Below are 16,532 nucleotides of genomic sequence, written 5' to 3'. Positions count from 1 at the left end.
AGGGCATATGTCCTCATTTTCTGTGATTATCCTTACTCGCTGTGTAAGTCACAGTTTTCCGCGACCATCCGGTAACCCTGCTTCTCGCTGACCTATTTCAGGACAACCACAGCTAACCGCACTGGTGCGCTATCAAAACGTTACTGACATGATTCTTAGATAATTCTACTTTTTATAAATAGTATTTACACTTGCAAAAGGGGGTCCGCGACAGCCGAGTGGTCGCACCGGTTAGAAAATCGGCCCATGAGCGCCGGGGCTCACCACCTCGACGGCGTGGGTTCGAATCCCATCTGAGACCGGACCCTCCCCTGTACGAGAGGACTGACTATTCACATACACATAGGGTAAAAAGTCTGGTAAACCCTTAACGGGGCAGGCATGCCCAAGAGGTCGTTACGCCAAGAAGAAGACTTGCAAAAGTAGTGTATCGAGGAATAAATACATTATTCAGAGAAGTTTCACGAAAGCACAGACAGTGTTTTGGTAAACTGATCCTGGATGAGATTGATGCCCCATATCTTCTAGAGGTAGTAGAACTGTAACACATGCTATAGGCAGTTTGGTATGTCCAAGAACAACCTCCAAGAGAACGTTTTATGGCCAGTTTGCTTCAATTTTGGTGATAACGCTAACACATTTAAGTTGCGGCTTACAATTAATTAGTTTTTCATAAGGACATTTTCTGTCCGTTGAGTGTTCTTTTCTTAACAAATATTCCCATTTATGTACCACCTTTGCGTCTCTGCCATAGTTGTTTGTTTTGATTGTTAACAGGCTTGTCATGTCCTTGTTTTTCTTGTAAGCATGTTGTGTGTACGAAATGTTTTTCGTATCCTGGAGTGTATGAAGTCGTCGGTGGATTCCAACAACACATTGCACCACCACACAAACGTCGCTAGGACATACGAGCAGGAGATAACAGACACTGGTACGACGTGCGGCACGGGTGCACGATGTGGACGGAAGGTCCTCCTGAGCCTACATAGGACACACTTTCGTTTTTGATGACATAGCCCATCGATATGGTGTGCGACTACTACAGTTCCTTTTTGCACACCGAGACACTGGAAGCACGTTCTCTCTCTTTCTCCGTCTCTCTGTTCTTTATCCTACGTACAACATCATTATTATTATTATGCTCTACCATACAGCAGTATCCCCATGCTCCTGGGTGGATGTTGCACGGGTGTCGATGGTGGTGGTGGTGGTGGTGGTGGTGGTAGGTTCAACATATACCTCTTGCCCACCACCTTGGGTGCCATTGTGTCCCATACCTTCAACAACGCCCCTCTCTAGTGTGTGCGAGAGTTTTCGTTTGTCGAGATGTGAGAGTGAAATGTGCGTGCTGCAATTTCTCCAACCCTTCCTCGCGCCCTGCCCCCACGGCTTGGTTTGAAGCATGTTTTTATGCTGTAGCATAACAGCACGAACAGACCTGGTCTGGTGTCCGTTTTTCCTACATACCACCGTGAAATAATCTATCCGTGTGTATCGAAGGCAAGGACCGGGAGTAGGAAGGAGCTGGGGAGTTTTAGTTGGTGTGCTTGCAGCATATTTCTACAGCATAACGCGAATGTGTATGCCCCTCAATGGTCCTGCCTTCATTCTGACGTTTGGAGTTTGTTTTCATCGGTGCGACACACACAATGCTAGGCACACGACGACGACGACGACGATGATGACGACGCGACGATGCTTGCTCTGATGCTCGTCAATGATGTGGACCACGTGAAAGATGCGTGCGGGAGTGTGCGTTGCCTTTCTGGCGGCGCACGGCGCCCGGTGTTTTCTTCTTCTTCGGTGTGGATGGGGTTTCTCATAGATAGATCCTCGCTAACACGGGGGGAAAAACCCATTGGTGTGAACCACTTGGCCTTCTTCTGCATGCCATACACCGCGCGCGCACCCTGTAGAATATTCGGAATTACTTGTACTATAATTCCTCTACCACTACCATCACCGCCGGCCACCAATTTCTCTCCCATACCATGCAACCCTATGAAACCTTCGGGTACGTGTGTAAATTTCATTTTCTTTCTCGTTTTTTTTCTGTTGTGCTGCTGTAGAGACCACATTGGTGGTATGGGGTGTTCGGTATGTGATCATGTTGTGTTGAAGATGACGTTGATGATGTGGTGTTTGAGTATCCGCCGGATCATATGTTTTCTATTTTCCTAGTATTCGTACGTAAAGTTTTATTCGGTTGTTTGTTTTGATTACCGTCGTTCATGTTTTACTATTTACACCACGCGCCAGTCGGGCCGAACGGGTTTGTTTCCGCCAGGAATTCGTGGAAATATTAATATTGCTATTTAATGCGATGGATTGAATAGACGTCTAGACTATTCATAAGGAATTCATTGTTATTGACATGTCTCGTAAACTTTCTCTACTTAATTGGCATCAATAAGTCCTGTACCTGTTTTCCTTTCATTTCTCCCTTCCTTTTGGCATTCTGGGCGCTTTCTGCTGACTTGAGAAATGCAATTAAACTTATGTCAATGTTTGTCGTACCAGAATTTGTTTCAGCGGTTTCCTTTTTTTACACGGCATCAATTGAGCAGCACACTTTAAATTCTTTCTAGCCAAAGCTTACTTGATCTATTTTTACACTTTTGCCATAAATGTTGGATTGATTTCAACGGTTCCTAGACTGAGTTTCTTCATGAACACTGTCTTTGGACAGGTAATCTTTAAAACCAGTTGTGATGGGAAATGATTCCTCTTTGCTCTCTGGGAAGCAGAACCGGAAAGGACCCGATCATCAACACACAGCAACAGCAGCAACAACATGAAAGTGGATGTTATCTGTGTGGTAGTATATGTCGTCCGTTTCGACACAGGGACAGGACACAGGGATGTTGCCGTTCCCTTTTCTCCTTCCTTCGTTTTACACTTATTCCCTCTCTTTCTTTCGTCGCTCTCCTCTTCGCTTATGCTGCCTCCTCACACACTTATGCTGTGTCCTTGTAGACTCATGCTTCATGCAAACATTAAATTCGAACATTTATTCTGTTTGTGTGGTTTTCCCTTCCTTTTTTTGTATACTTTTCTTTAATGCGTACATTGCCTATGCCTAGAGCTCGTACGCTTGTGTTGTATGAGCCTTTCGGTTTCTGGTGTGCAGGGTTTGGGAAAATTCCTTCATGCTACCCTGGCGCCATCGGCCGTTTTTGTGTGTGGATGTAGGTATGTGTGTAGGATATGGATAAAAACGACCGGAAAAACAAGGTGTACGTACGCGGGGGGTACAAGACCGCGTGTGTTGAAGCATGGCAAAGAACGGCATGTTTTAATACGGCTTGTTTCTCTGTCCTTTTGGGTGTGTATTGTGCAGCCCCGCCGTCGACCGTAGAGGCTTGTGTGTCTCTTCGCCGTTGGCACGCGGTGGTAGTTCTCACCGGTGTATGGGGAAGGGCATTCATGGACCACGGGGTGGTGTATACATGCGCGCACTTCAACTAAGAAGCCACTCGGACGACGACGACGACGACGACGGTGGCGGTACTTTGTGTGTGCGTATGTTAGCACACCATCTGACAATAATACGTAGAGTCCGACCGGCGCGTAAATCTCATGTTGCTCTTGCCGGTTGCGTTTTACCTTGAAACCTGCAAACACTACGACGCTCCGCATCGAGCCAACTACCATCCCGATGTATTGAGAAAGAAAAATCTGGCCGCCCAACATCCAACAAGTGTAGTGTTGGGACGCATCACCGTTGGTGGTGGTGTGCGGCGGTACGATGGTTTTCGAATGCCACACACAGGACGCGGGACGCTGCTGTTGCTCCTGCCGCCACTACGGGGCCGGGTGGTTTGCTGGGTTTGTCGTGGCCACTACCGATGCAACCCATACAACCCGTGTGTCGTTGTTTCTTCCGTACGGTCGGTGCCCCTTCGGTTTGGTTGGATAGGTGGTTCTTGCTGTTGTTGTTTGCCGCCAGCTGCCCAACGGATCGGATCGGTCGCTACTTACCCTCCTGTTTGAGCTAACTGCTACTGCTGCTACTCTGCTGCGATTTCGTTTGAAGTGCTTCGTTTTCCTGATCCATATCGCAAACGTTTTTATTCCTGTGCCCTGCCTTTGTTCTCTGCTGAGGTTATGACGGAGTGTACTGAAAGTTATCGAAATTCATGCCACGAGCTTCGGCCTCTGTACTCGTTTCCGCTGCGGTTGAGCGATAGCAAGTGTCAACTTCACGTCGAAATATCGAGAAGGAGGCACTGACGCGACTTAAAAACTTGCTCAATGTCACGGAGGTTAGCAGAGCAATAGGCAATGGTGGAAGCATCCCTACCAACAGCGAGAGCTGCTGCAGCCAGACCTGACCAGGATAGGCATCAATCATATATTGTGGCGAACTATAGAGGCCACGATCATATGAACGCGAGAGAACGAGCGGAACCGATGACAGAATGTTCAAGGAAGAGCAAGACCGAATGATGATGAATGATTGCATCACCAAACTGAAGCAGCTTTTTCCAACGTTGTGCGGATGGGCGTCACTGCTGAATTGAAAAGAATTGCTAACATCCGAAAAAGTGCACCAATTCTGGGTAAAGTGAAATGAAACGATGCGTCGCTGGACGAGATGATGGCAAAAATTAGATTTGTTCGATTATTACTGAACGCTAACGCGCTAGAGCCATAGTTGAACGGGTTATTGTGTCTTTAAGTTTTGAAAGCGTCACTTGAACTATTGTGAACGCGGTTCGGAAATGGATTTTGGAAGATACTCCAAAGATAAAGTATCTTTTCGTCAAACTTGTTTTCAGACAAGAGTGTAATTCAATTAATCCTCTTGCGTAATCAAAGAAAAGGTAACCAAACCCGCGTTCAGAGATGCCAAGCTTTTCGATTGGTGTGTGCGAATTTGGTCATTGGCGACGATGCATCAAATGTAATAGAACTTTAGTTCCCGCATTTATACATCATGAAATTCTACAAGAAATACGCGTTTCCTACACGGCTGTACCAGAAAAATCCAAGATGGCGCCCACCGTGTTGAAAAAGTCTCTCTTCGCCACCGTCATACAATAATTTGTGCGCATGTATGGGTTGTGTGAGAGCATGTACATAAAACTCGCGCTCACTAACACACTCGCAAGCTTTGCAAGCGCTTAGCGTTGTACATAACCACATCAGCAGCATATTTTCTCGATGCTCGTGTAGAGACGCAGTAAATTCGACGCGGGCTTGTTGGAGAAGAAACCTTAAACCAGTGGCCAATTTTGAACGCCAAGCGCGCATACTTTTTTGTGAATGTATTCTGCTTTTCTGCTTCATATGAAACGAGTGGCGCCTTTTTGGGGAGGGATAAAATGTGTTGGACGAAACAATAATCGTTATTTTTCAATTAGTAGAATCGTTGGCGTCGGTTCCTCTAATGAATTCATTGGTAGCAAACACAGCAACAGTCTTTTTAGCATTGGTTACCATACCATTGCTAAATGTCGCGCATCGCCTAAGACTTTCGATGGCTTTGCTTGATTGGGTCACGATTTTGATAGGTTGCACCAGACAAAAACTTCCACCGTATAATGCCAGCTTTTTCGACTTTTAGAAAGGGGAACCAAACAAGTTTGTACGTCGGATTTACATTCCTTTCGAAAATGATGAAAAATTAAACCTAGCTCGATGGTTTTTTGCGCTTTGCGAAAGCAAACATCCCGCAACGTTGCCGTTTGTGTGCTGCGAACACGAATTGCAGCTATCTCTTTCCTTCGCGTACTGCGCTGGCTATATGTTTCACTCTTCCGCCGTTGCTCACGCGCAGGGCGCATGATCGGACAGTGGGAGCGAGTTGAAACGATGTTTTACTCAGCTTGTCTTAGCGGGCTGTCCTTTTCGTTTCCGTTACAAAGGCCTCTTGGCTTCTTTTTACCTTTTTTAAATGCACTTTAGATGCATTTTCATTTTAAGCATTGCTTCATTTTAAGTATCATTTCCAACACGAATATCCAATATGGTTTTGTTTCCTTTCTTTAAAAAATTGAATCGAATTAACTAAATCCAAGGAAAAGTTGTTCGGAAATCGGCAAAAGAGAGGATCATGATGGGTATAAAATGTATGCTGCATTCAATTGTATATTTTTCCTTCGCCTTATAAACCACACTGTACATGATTAACAACATTGCAAAAAAAAATACTTATATTTGTAAAAAAAATCCTTTTGTTCAAACCGTTAAGAAATACAATTTATACATCATCAGTTGACAAACATTCTTGCTCTTGGCACTATCGCTATGGTTTGACCGCAACAACGAGAACATATTACGAATAAACACACTCGACATTTAAAATGAAATGTAAACAACATTTCCCGCCCACCGAACGAACGCACACATACTCACTTGCTATGCCTACTGAGCAGCTTGGCGTTTCTTTCTCTTCATGTGTCCAATTTGTTGCCGGTACGTTCATTAAATTATCTAACACCAGTTGGGTTTTCATAGTAGTGGAAACATCCATTCAGACTGATTGGAAAAATTAGGCGGGAAGCACAATTGGGACACAGTTTACCTCGCATAACATATTTGTACGTAGTTATATAAAATAAGTCAGACAATGGTAATATCAAAAATAGCTAATAGTACTTGAACGCCCCTTGTACAATTTTTACAAAAAATAATATTTGTTATAACATTCTTGAAAATATGTAAATAGTTGCGTAATTAATATCATGAAAAAACGGGTTTAAAATAAAAAATATGATAGATTACCATTTCTCGAACTTTTCTGAAAAAAAACCTACCGACATTCGACCTACCGGCGTCTTTCGTTCATCACGCGACTTTTCCATTCGTTGCAATATGCAATTTATTTTGCTCCCTACTGCAGTTACGTAACCGACGTACTTCGCTACATAAAATTCACCTTCCGTTTCATCCCGAGCCCCCCAGTGTTGCGGCAATGTAACGTGATCATGACAGGAGGAAACCTTGTTGGGAAAAACCCAAACCAAATGGTTTGTACTACGTGGTGGTTGCTTACTAACAAGCGTCTCCCCGAATGCTACGGCTACGATCCGCTGATGTACAGCTGCGGGAATCAGAGATTGCTATGATTGGCAACATTGCTACCCACGGTGAGGCTTTCCAACGGCCGACTGTGTGTACACCCCGTTCCAATGTAGCACAAATGAACCCATCCATGGAAACCACCATGGATGGTGTGCAAACCGGAGAACCGAACCTGTATCTGGGATCCGCTGGAGGAAGGTGTGAGCTTTTCATTTAGCGATGGTACGACGATGATAAGCGTGTACTGCAGATGAAAGTAGGCGAATCAGTTCCTGCGAATTCTTCCCACTAACAAACGGCTCTCGGCCGAACCGATGTAGACGAACTTACCATCCGTGCGGATTCCGTCCTGCAATCTGGAACCTACGGAGAACGAACGAATCGATTTCATTAGCAAACGTTGGATTAGTTTCACTACCGACCTTACTCATGCTGTTCATCAAATGATGGTTCGGTTATGCAAAACATCACTTTAAGTGACAGATAGGATTATGCATCATTCCCCAAAATCCCAATCCTTAACAGACTTGACTAGTAGTTCCATCATTTGGTTGGTGCGTCGATCCCGGATGTGTTATCGGTCCAAGTAGACCCGTCTCCGGATGGACCAAAACCGCGATTATTGCCACATATTGTTTATTTTCCATTTTGCTCTTATTCTTCCACTCCGAGGAGTTCATCTTCGATGGCTTGTTTCTGGACGGGAGGCCAAGCCGTCGGTTCAATATTTTGTTGCGGTAAAGGTGGTCTACGTGAAAAGAAAAACGTCCACCGCAGCAGCACCGGGGCAGCTTATGCTAATGGTTTCCATTAGCATGCACTCCGTTCCGCATAAACCAACAAACAGAACCACACAACCTTTGCTTTTGCTGCTCGGTTGCGGTTAGCAATGGAATGGAAATTCAATAAGGCTTCCCTGCTCCGGATTCTCATTGCTAGGAGCTTGTTGAAGGTTTATCTCGGGTGGGGATGTCTGGGTTTTTTTTTGACAATTGTATGGAATAAAATTTACTTTAGACATTTGTTTTGTTACAGTTATTAACTCAAGGGACTGACAATTCCATGGAACATCGTTGTAATTTATTTTTTGCTATCTCTACAACTTCGTAGGACCTCGGCTTTACGCTGGCTATCTTCAAAACGGTGTTTTCCCAATTTGTTAAATTGAATATCCTTTATTCAAAAGGGCAAATGCCAAATAAAATTGGCTTGCTATCTGAAGAAAGGATCCAAAGAGAAGATAGCGAATAAATCTTGAAAGGAGCTCTTATTGATAAATGGATAGCTTGTCGTAATATTTCTAAAAAGTATGTTGATACCCTGATCTTTAGTTTTGTTTGGGTATAAGCAAGTGAAATGCAAGTATTGTCAAAGTGTTTTGTTACTACATGTACTTTCAATGGTGTCTTGTTGGATTATTAATAAGACCATCATGACAGAGAAGAAATCCTCGTATACCAACCTTAAAGCAGGGAAGACCATGATGAATGGGTTTGGGAAAGGTATTTTCCAATTACCTTCATTAGTCCGAGCATATCTGAGCAACGGAATCGCATTCTTTTCGTACGTCAAGATCAAAATAAACATCAAAAAAGGGACCATGGTATATAGCACAAGACTATGTCAGAGCAGACAACCTTAATCGTCCGTCCGGCACTACCCGCTCGAATGTACCTTGGCTGTCGTTCGTTACGTTCATGTTCTCGTTTCATCCTTTCATCGTCCGGCAAGAGTGTGCTGGCTTTCTGTCGGCTTGCATTCCCGAAACGGCATACCATCGCTGGCTGCTGGCAGTTTTCCGACGTACTCTCCGTTCGTGCAGACGAACAACGCTATGCTCGATGGTAAATGTATCGTGCTTCAAAACGTGTTGGCAGGCCTGGCTTGTTGTGTGTGCGCGAACGCGGGCCACTACTCTACCACTCCGGCAGAAGAGTGCCTATGCTAGGATAAATATTTGCTTCCCCTCAGTTTCCTACAAATAAACACATAAAACACATCGCCGAACGAAGGTACGGTGGTATTCCGTACAGTCGGAAACTTACACAAACGCTCGAATGGAAACGGGCAGACGAATCCTTGACCGTGGCCTGGGGAAAGCAGTTTACTTCGGAACAGGTTGACGATAAAAGTGGCACCTTTGTCGTTCTTTTTTTTTTTGTGTGTCCTCTATAATGGTCTCGACTTTCTCGTTTGCCTCTAACGAGATGGAAACGATCAGTGCCATGTAATATTGTTTACAGGATTGGTTGTTATGAATTGTGTATTTTTGTGTTGCAAATGTATTTTCTTCTGAGAACCACTTTCATTTGAAAATGTCGTCATTTCTCCACGAATGCTCCTTATCATTTTTTTTGTCATCCAAGGAGATTCAAGACAGACCAAAAGATTGCAAAACATTCTTTTTTTGAAATGGTTCTGAAAACTCAATGCGTGATAATCATGCAGATTGAAAGAAAAATGATAGAAGCGTTAAAATACTAACCAAACGACCATGAACATTATTTTTTTATTCAACAACGTAAATTCTACAGTGGTACTAATCGTTAAAAGTACAAAATAAGTATCTACTGCTCATGTTTTCTAGCTATAATAAAGTATTATAAATATTCGTCAGCCCCGCACCGGTTATAAGCCAATTTGTTTCGGTGATCGATTGCTTATCCTTTCTCGTCTTCTGGAGCAGAAGATGTAGAACACGACCATTTTTTTTCACCGGAAACGCACCGTTTTAACAGGGGAAAAGGAACCAAACGACAACACGGATAAAGGATTTTGATTTTCATATATCAACATAAATCATTCGGTTGTTTGTTCGAGCCCTAACACCTTCTCGCTAGCCCGCTTCCTTATGACTTTTCGTTTTCGCTCCGTTACCAATGGAGCACAAGGCTTTTGCTTTAAAGGCAGAGCTTTTCGCTTGGTTGTATTCTCTTAGTTTCTGGTCTCCTTTTTTTCCTGGGTTTGGTTTTTGTTATTTCAAAGGGCCAAGAAGGATAATGTATACGAAGCTCCTCAGGCAGGCAATATTATGCATTCATGTCAAAAAGTTTTCGTGTGTTAGAGTTACTTACTTTTAAAATGGACATATCATTGGAATATGTTGTATGGGCTTTGGTTGTTTTTCCTTTTGTGATTTTATGTGCAATCAAAAAGTTACAAAATGTTTCTAAACACTGACTAATCTGTGAAGATATAAAGTTTTGATTAAAATTAATTGCTCAATTTAATATTCATGCAATTTCAATGAAAAACTTGCCACTTTTACTGCCTGCCTAGTAATAATCATGGCTTCTTTCAGTTTTGCTTATTTTTACCAATTTGAAGCATACAATTTATGCTCTCAATGCCTTTTTCCATCGAAAATCGTTTCGATAGCTGCAGTTCTATTTTAAAAGTCTGAAAAGGATGGTTTTAACTTTTTGCCATCAACATTGTGGTAAATCTCATTTTCGTTTCGTTTTTTTTTTCTAATTGACATTGTCAGGTAAAATGTGCAGCATCATGAAATTCCTCAATAAGCAGTGTACATACATTCTCTTGCATCGAATATCAGGCATCACGAGGGTGAAAACGAAGCGTTATGCTTCGGTTGGATTACACATCGGAAGAATGCCGTACGGAATCAGAATAGAGCCAAAGAAACGTGGAAACTGCAATATTTTGGCCGTAGTTTTACGACGCAACGAACAAGTCATGCTGTAGCAGCATTACATTTGTGAACGGAGATTTCCTTCCTTTTTTGCAAGCACATCTCAGCCTTTTTATCCAAACGGATATTTCGTCCACTTTGTGCTTCTATTTTTAAGGTTTTGAATGGACAAGAAAGAAATGTATCTGTTATATAAACAATCAGATGCTCTTCATTTAATCAGTAATAAATGTATATTCAGTCTCACCTACATTTTTGCTTCGTTTTTGCACGAATCTCACACACTGATGTACAACACTTTTTCATGTTCTCGTGGGAATTAAAATCTGGAATGTACCCAACGTAACTTACAAATCGTAAATGATTTGCGTTAAATGAGCAATTTTTCGGTTGGTTAATTTCCAAGGATAAATAACAATACCTGAATAGTAGACTAAAGTTTGCTCTTGCTCATGGTACTGTAGTAAACATTTGAACCTTCATACATACCACATACTACAGAGCCAGCATCCCGTTGAGAGGATTTGTATTTATGATACCCTGTCCCGCTTGTGGGGAGGGGTGTGTGGGGCAGGGGGTCGGATTCGATGCGTACACACGTGTGTGTTGAAAGCCGAGGGGTGGTGGTGCGTGAGTATAGAGCATAGTGGGGTGGTGCACCTTTTTGGCGGCATCGTCGTCGGGGTGGTGGTTCACCCTTAATGCCGGGGGGTACTGCGTATTGGTGGTGTCGCACGGCTATTATCCGGTGCGTCAGGATTTGTGTCGTCGCTGGCGCTTGGCTTGATTGGGTTTGGTGGCCGGGAGAAGCGAGGCTGACCGGTTGTGGGGCTTTGTTTACTAACAAATCGCACAGACAGAGCGTGAAAAACAGGACGAACACATGTTTGACAGACGTTTGTTTGAATTTGCGATTTTTATTATATTTTTATATTTATTGAGCGATGGTGTTAGTGGTTGTTGATCAGCTGGATAGTGGCCGTGTAACTTCAAAAACGAACCAAAATAAATGTGTAGAGTACAACAACAAATAAATTTAATCCATTTTCAATAAATGCTTTGTCATTTGTGCTTAGTATTTGTTTATCTTCAAATTTACTGTTTTGATTCTAAGTGCTTATTGTTTTCTCTTCTATTCATGTTTTGAAGGTTCCTGTTTTCTTTTTTGTTTTATCACATTCAGGACCTAATCATCCAAGCTTAGCAAGTCCGTGTGTGCATGTGTGTGTATAAGCTCCCTTTTCGTCCTTCTCCAATATATACGAACTAGCGACTGTTGTTACCAAATTGCACGCAATTTAATATCATAATGTGCACGGTTTGGTAAAGTGAGTGAGAAGGAAGCATTTTTAAAGGGATGTATTGTGCTGCAATATCCTTTAATGTTGTCGGGGTTGATGCGTTGGTAGTGGTAGTGGCATTGAATTTCGACGAACCATTCACCACGATTTTGTGCCGGTTTCGTTGGTGTGCATACACTTTTCGACATGGTATATTCCGCTCGTTGTGTGTGCGATCGGCTCGCTGTGTCCTTTTTTTTTAGAACCCTTTGATCTCATAATAGCATCAAAAGCGAAATGCAAATGTTAAGTATGTCCAGTTTTTTTTATTTGGCCTTGAAATGCATCAACAATCGGGCACAACACTGTGGTCTATAAGTTGATATTAATTCTGAATTTATAGTAGCTAAGGTTTGATTGATTAGATTTGCAAAATTGCAAGTTTCCCTGCCGGTATCAATTACAGAGATTGATTAGAGTAAGACGTGTAAAAACACGTGGCAAGTGTGCATATGCGTGTGCTGCAGCATCGGAATGCACCTTCTCGCCAGCCCAAGTCAAGTGCTTATGCACCGGTTCATCGAAATTATGCGTATGATTTCATACTTACCACCGCAACACTATATGCTAGACAGCGATGTATTTTTGGTGTGCTCATGAGCAGGAGGGTGTGATTGGGGGGATGGTATGTGTACCAGGGTGGCTGCCAACATTTGAGGTGAGCTGGTGGTGGTAGTGGTGGTTACTATGGTTGTCGGCGGTGGCGCCCCTGGGAACCAAACAAGCGAAGTGTATATAAAAGAACTATAAAAAAAAAACTTCCACACACAACAGATTTGTGCACTTGAACTTGACATTGAAGTTTAAGGTTGTGTGATATTCTGCCTTTCGTTATTTGTTTTTTTTTTGCTGTTCTTCGGAGAGCGAGATCGACGTGTGTTGATTGCGATTTCGGTGGCATTTACGGTGTGGCATCGCATTTTATCGATCCACTTCTTTTATTTATGTATATGCGTCATCGTAAAGGATGCTGCCTTATGGCTGAATGTGTTGCTTTAGTTCCATGTCTTAAGGTTAATAAGCAGCCCAAGCAAAAGAGACAGATTGAGGCCTAATTATCCTTGAAATGTTATTGGTTAGTTTCGGTTGAAGTTTTGATTTTTTATAAACTACGTTTATTTTTGGGCATTTTGTTGTGGATTGTTCTTTAAATTGACGTCAATATACCTCGACGTTTACTTTTATAATAAACTTATTAGGAATGTTCCTTTGATGTGTTTTATCTATCTGGTTTTTAACTTTTGTTCCAACTTGCAGAAGTTTTTTGTTAACGCTATTCACTTTTCTCTGATAAATATTCTACATCATACTCCTTTTTGGCTCCAACTCCTCCGGTATGTTTCGTAATTATGATGCACCAATGATGATTAAATTTGTCGTAATATTTGGCCTCTTTCCAACCTTAAATGTTCCTCTTGGAAAAGGAACGCCGAAGCCACTTACGTACGTTGAATTTACCGACGACTGTCTGGCGGTGCCTTGTGTCCCCGTGTTGAATTAAAAATAAATAAATTCAATTGATTGAACTTACACTCCGCCTAATTGATGTCGATATTCCCCGGGCCAGCATGGTCGGGAAAATTTATACCAGGACGATGATGCTGTACTTGACCACCGAAGGAAATACACATCGTCGTCGTTGGGCACAGAAGTGGCGAGCCATATTCTTTGCGATAAAGGTCTTTCTGGTCGTGCTTCTGGGCGACTCTTGTGTTGTAAGAGATGAATTAATCTGTCACCAAACCACGCCGTTTGCATTCGATTCGATCGAGATGTTTTGGCCTGGCGATCAAGACAAATTTAATATTCTCCTGTCATCGGAAGCGGTGTTGCTTCCTAACGCGATGTGAGAAGAAGCTTCATGGTGTGAAAACTGATAATTGCAACGAAGGACATCGGCATTTGTTGAAGCGTTTTGAGGACGCCATGTTTGACACGACCTCAACTGTTTCTTCGATTTGAATTAGTCAAATATCAAATATCATATTTGCAGGGTGGCCACTCAACCGGGAAAACCGGGAATCAGCCTTGAATTTAATTTTACCGGGAAAAAACCGGGAAAACCGGGAATTTCGCCGAAAAAACCGGGAACTTTCGGATGTGATCTGATCGATTTCTATGATTGCAAAATAATTTCCGCTTTGGATAGAATTTCGGTCGCGGTGTGGTCGTTAATATTCGTATGGAAATAATTATGTATGTTTCATTCTATTTGTCAGCAATGGTTTGATATGGATAAAGTGTTTTTTTTACCTTTAACTGCTAACCACTCTCTGGCTGGTGTATCGGTTGCATTGGTATGGGATCTTATTGCATTGCGGCATTCGCTAGACGAGTGTACTGGTCAGTTTTTAATCTTGGTGAAATGTAGGTCATTTGAGTTGTTGGTGTGTTTGCTTGAAATTTTGATAACGTGAATCATTTGTATTGACGTGTTTATGAAAGTATCTTTCGATAGAAATATTAGAAGATGTACAACAGGTATGCTACATCTCCCTTCTTTTGTTGAATATGTTATGATTGAGAAAATTCTATGAGCAAAAGAAAAACATTATTCATTTCTATTTTTGAGCCTTTTTAAAATTTAATTTGTTTTTTTATGTCAATAATGAAGTTGTTCTACAACATTTTTATATACATTTTCTTCTTCTATATACGCTCAAGAAATGTGTGTTGTTGCAATATAAGTTCAGTTTACGATTCTGTATAATCCCAACCCGTATATGTTGTCCTTGTTTTCCTTCAATTTTTCAAGGGTTTTTGTTTTTGAAAATTTCAAAGTTATTTTCTTAAAGTATTCCTTCCTTAGAAACCATAGAGACATACTAGGTGAGGCTATCATTTTGGGGCGCAGTGTATGTTTTCCTTTTTTTCCTTCAGTTTTTCAAAAGTTTTTGTTTTTGAAAATTTTGTTATTTCCTTAAAGTATTCTTTAACACATACATTGACCGGCAGGAAAAAGTGCCCACTTCGAATTTTGTAGATTTTCGCTCAATATTTTTTTCTCAATCCAACTAAATATACTGCAAGTATTTTTCGTATATTGATTTACATATTTCATATAAGATCCACTAATGAGTAAGCGAAAACAAACATATTTTGATTTTGAGAAAAAAATAATAAAAAAAAATTTCTAAAAAAACCGTGACAAGAAAAAGTGCCTACTTAAGTTATTCATTATTATACATAAAAATAAGAAATAATAAATGCATTTTGATATTTTATGTGTTCTCTTTTAGCTTTTAGAACCTGCTGAAGGCGCTTTGGCATGCTTTCTACAAGGATTTTTAGTTTTTGGGGACTTTATTCTTCTCAAGCGCGCATTAGAGCTTCAAAATTGTCGTTTTTATTCGATACATCAGTTTTGTCCACCCTGGCATCGAGAACTGCTCACAAATTCTTAATCTCCGGGCTCTGAGGAGGCCATTTCAACAGTTTTGTCCGACAAGACGGGAAGAAAGACTTCGTCTTCTTGGCAGTATGTCGAACTTGGCCCCGCCGGGCTGCGTGGAACTTGCCCCCGTCGGGAGAACGAACTTCTCTTCAAGGCCCGTCAGGATCAGTGAAATCTCCAGATTTTGTTGCAGGATGTTTATGTTTATGTTGTAATCTGCAGTTTTAACACCGTTAATGTTCCCAAGGCTCCCCACTCCAGTGGACGAAAAACAACACCAGACCACCATATTGCCTCCTTCATGGCATACTGTGCCCTGGATGTGGCGAACCTGCAGCATTGCCTTCTTCGATCTGCGCTGTATACGTTCATGCCATCTTCGATTGAAAAGTTCAAATTTTGATTGGTTAGGCCACAGAACCGTTTTCCAGTACTCTAGAGGCATAGCAGCATGTTCCTCAGCGAGCTTAAGATGCTTGGCCTTATTGGTCATGCTCGTATAAAGAAGCCTCCTAGCAAGTCTGCTCTGTAACCCGTATGCAACAAGCCGACGACGGATAGTTCTTTCGAAAACTGATGAGTGAAGTGTTTCCATGACCTCTCTGACAGTTACTTTTGGATTTTTTTGATCTCACGAATGCTCTTAGTGTCCATGCGGGGCGATCCGCCTACGTTTAAAATTTCATTGTGATTTTTCCTACCGCTGCCTTGTGGATTTCGTGCTTTGAATGAATTACTTCAATGTAAATGAGTGTCATAAAACATATTTTATGCAAGGTAATTTCTTGTAACACTCAAATTAATGAGATACCAAAACCTGATATTAATAAATTGTATATCTACAACTAAATATGAATTAAACACGTGATCATACATGTATAAATATCAGAAATGGTGCTAACAAACCTAAAAAATATTAAAACGCAATAAATTGGTTAGCCCTCAATGGAAAAGTTTATGCAAAGCTCTAATTTTAAAAGTGGGCACTTTTTCTTGTCACTGGTTTTTTAGATACTTTTTTTTATTATTTTTTTCTCAAAATCAAAATATGTTTGTTTTCGCTTACTCATTAGTGGATCGTATATGAAATATGTAAATCAATATACGAAAAATACTT

General features: G+C 41.6%; 1 protein-coding gene across 4 annotated transcripts in view; it reads left to right on the top strand.

Moving 5' to 3' along the window:
* LOC131271535 (zinc finger protein 420) overlaps positions 1 to 16,532 on the top strand; it is a 33,475-nt gene that overhangs the window by 2,776 nt on the left and 14,167 nt on the right. The window lies entirely within an intron of this gene.

This window comes from Anopheles coustani, chromosome 3, assembly GCF_943734705.1.
Source record: "Anopheles coustani chromosome 3, idAnoCousDA_361_x.2, whole genome shotgun sequence".
Lineage (NCBI taxonomy): Eukaryota > Metazoa > Arthropoda > Insecta > Diptera > Culicidae > Anopheles > Anopheles coustani.
Note: the sequence above shows the minus strand (reverse complement) of the source record. Positions and strands in the feature narration are given on the sequence as shown.